Raw genomic sequence first — 3638 nt, 5'->3', positions numbered from 1 at the left:
ATCAAAAGTGCCCGTGTGACAGCAATGTTAGATACACTCTCGAAATGCTGAAATGACATAACTTACGCTGCACAAACACGAACGATCCGTGGTTTGCCACTTGTCGTGCTCCATCTTTACCAGCCACAAGGGTCACATTTTCGGATTTCTCGGGAATCTGAACATCCTGTAGTCATTTCGCGAGTCGTTGTGCACTGTGGCACGCAACACCCAGACATTTTGCCCCAGAAAACGCCGCGCACGTGTCTCACTGAATCAGCCACGACGAGACGTGGGGAGCCGAATGGCGGCCGCCGATCAGCAGACGGCACTCCTCGCCACTTTTGACAGTTATACTATACCGGACTTACCGGCATATCGGGCGTACCGTGATAGATGGATCGAAGTGCGCGTGCGCAGACACGTACGTTACCCGTACCGCTTACCGTATGCGCGCTATTTTTCATATTCAATGTGACCGTGGTAGCGTAGGTGTATGTAGTGAACGTAAACATGGCGGCGCTCTCGGACGCCCGCTTCAAGTGATTTTGTCGGGGTTGCTAAAAGATTCACTTTGTTTGCAGAAAGGACTGTTCAAAGTAGCTTCGCTTGCCTTCAGTTAGCTTCGATGACAGAGTATTACGGAAAAGTTGGCGTAGCTTTTCAGATAGCTTCCCGTTTCTAACGCGTCAAGGCCTAACTACAGGATTGATGTAAACAAATCGGCAACATGAATGTTTTCGTGTTTGTTGCATGGTTCATATTCATTTACTTTTATTATTACTAAAATAAACTTGTAACAATGCTTCAAGCGGGGACACAGGCAGGCATTCTCGTTTTCTTTTCTTTTTCACTGTTCTTACTTATCAGCCCTCAGACAGGTGGTGCCACCATCCCAGTTAGGGCACGTAAACCACGTAAAGTTAATTCTGTCCCAGGAACCAAATCCAAATGACCTGGCGCTCAGCTACGGAGACCAGTTCAGCCGGCACCGAGAACAAAGAAAGCTTTATCCACCTCCAGATGAAGCATTAACCCGGACTCAAGTGACTACACTGCGAAGGGCTCAGACTCATTATATACTCAACCCGAGGAGACTGGCTGCAATAGTGAAAGATGAAAAGCTACACAAGTGTAATAACTGTGGCCTAGCACAGGCAGGACAAGACCACGTATTATGGGGTGGCTCCAACAGCCCTCCACCCGAGGAGCTCCTGCAGCCATCTCCCTCACCGGAAGCCTGGGAGAGGTCCCTAAGGAGCCCGAATTTGCATATACAGGCCAAGCTGGCGGACTGGTCTGCTAGTGTTGCGGCCCCTTGGGCCCCAACCTAGCCCCCGTCAAACTTGCTTTCCCCCATTTTTCCTCCCCTTTCTAAATAATAAAGTTTCTTCCTCCTCCTCCAAACCACGTAAATGCTGTTACGTTTGGCCCGGCGATTCGTCTGGGCAGACGCCATTGTGCATAAGATGGTCTACTGGGGGGGGGGGGGGGGGGGGGGCTCTCAGCCCTTCGGCGCCTAGTCTGCCAGACGCTGTTGAAGATTTCGGCAATTACCCAGATCATGCGGCAAGCAAAGGCGAGTTCCTGGCTTTCAATGCCCTTCAAATGCCTTTCAAATGCCTTTCGTCGTCCCTTCGAGCAGCAGCGGTGCCTGATGACCTCGGCGACTCATCTGGCGCGGGGGAAAAGCTGTTGTGACCGGCGCCAGAGCTGACGTGGGAGCGGCGCTCTTTTAATCCTCAATCAAGTAGCCGACCGGCCGGTTGCTTATGCTCGTCAGGCACTGTCCCTGCTTGCCGGAGGATGAGACGTCGTGTCGCCACGACGCCGTAAATCATTCGAGAGAGGACAACAAAGACAGCATCTTTCTTGGAAGAAACCGTGGTGGCCACCGCAAATCGCCCCGCTAATTGAACAAACAGATCGGCGGACCCTTTGATGTATGCTGTCAGGAGCTTGGGACCTCTCGACTAGCGGCACACACATAAGAGCCCCGCTGGCGCCACCTTGCAGTGCAGTGATCACGACTCAATATTGGACGTGCACGTGGATCATGCATGCTCGTCCCCCTCACCTGTTGTGTGTGTGTGATTGGTGTTCCACTCGGAGAGGAGGAGCCGACAGGGCTCAAAACGACGCCGCAGAGTGCTGGACGTCGCTCTGAACTATGTAACGGTTCAACAACCACGCTCGTGATTTGTGAAACCACTAACCTTTCTTTGCTGTAAATATGTGTAAATAGTGCCATAAACCTGTTTGTTTTTCGTATCCTCTTCTTGTCAGCGTTCGTTTCCTCCACCCGGTTACACCACGCTACCACAAGAGACCGGGTAGACCCCCATTCGCAACAACTGGTGGCAGCGGTGGGATGCCATCGGTAACTTCCTCCTTCGACCTTAACAACGCTATCCCGCTAAACTATGAGACCCTGTCGGCAACGAATGTTTGCTGCATGGTAACACAATTGTCCTAACCTCCACTGTCACGCGAACGGTAAACTATAACTGTTTTTTGTCTTATTGGTTCTCGTGACTTCGTAGGCACGGCAGCAGGTGACAAGTTCCCTAGGACGAGTGCTACGCACGGGTACCGTTATCTTCCCAAGCCCCCTCAGCTGGCTGTTCTCAACCCCATTGAAGAATGCCTGATAGCTTCAGGTATGCCACTCACGAATGTTTGGGACTTGCCTCGCGGCAGCGGCCAGTGCGGCATAAAGGGGCAGGTGGTTAACGAGGCGATCGGCGTTGCTAACACTGTGCAGTGCTAGCCGCGGAACGTGCCCAAGTACGCTGCCTTCGACGTATTGTACATATACATCATGCGCCGGCTCGTTAACAAACCTTCCTATAGAAAAGGTCTCGTAGGTGCTGGTGCACCTACGAGCAAGCTCCTCTAACAACCTTCACTTTGTGGATATGGTGGTAATCTTTTTGTGAAAAATTCTACAACGCAATCAAATGCTACAAATATGGCTACTATGTTTCCATGGCTTCATAACTGTTAAACTGAAGCAGCGCGCATCGGACAAGAACGACGAAAGAGGCGCTAAATCCACTTCCTTCATCCTCGACTCGTGGGTGCTGTTTCAACAGAACACTAATGCAAATTACAATTCGCTCAAGTTTCTATTGTTATGGCTCCAATAGGTTGTGTGTAACAAAAAAATTGGCTTCTAAGTCCGTTTTCCTTCTTATCGTATGCCACTCCAAAGCCCAGACCTATACATTGAACTCCGATATACTCCCAAAAGGTTTAATTTGCACTATTAACTTAGAAGTTACCCTTTCATTACATGCAGAGTTCGGTATATATTCAGTATTTGAAATTGAAAGCAGTATTATTGTGCTTGCTATCTATGTAAGGGAAGTATTAACGATAAAATGTCCACTAAATCTCGAGCTAGACTTCATATGACCATTGGCAGTTCAAGTTGTTAAATGGGAAAAGCCGGTTATATGAAGAGCAGTATATTTATCTCCATATAGAGCTTTCCCGGAATCGTTTTTAACGGCATTGGTATATAGCGACCAGAACATTTTCACGCGCCTAGCATCTCCATATTTTTAACACGAGGTAGCTAAAGGTCGTTGCTTGTTTTTTTATATACAGCATAGTAGAAAAAAATGCCATTGACTGGTTTTGCGCTCAGCGTAAAG

The sequence above is a fragment of the Rhipicephalus microplus genome, chromosome 6 (assembly GCF_043290135.1).
Source record: "Rhipicephalus microplus isolate Deutch F79 chromosome 6, USDA_Rmic, whole genome shotgun sequence".
In the NCBI taxonomy this organism is placed as follows: Eukaryota; Metazoa; Arthropoda; class Arachnida; order Ixodida; family Ixodidae; genus Rhipicephalus; species Rhipicephalus microplus.
The sequence above is the reverse complement of the archived record's forward strand: the minus strand, read 5'-3'. Positions refer to the sequence as shown.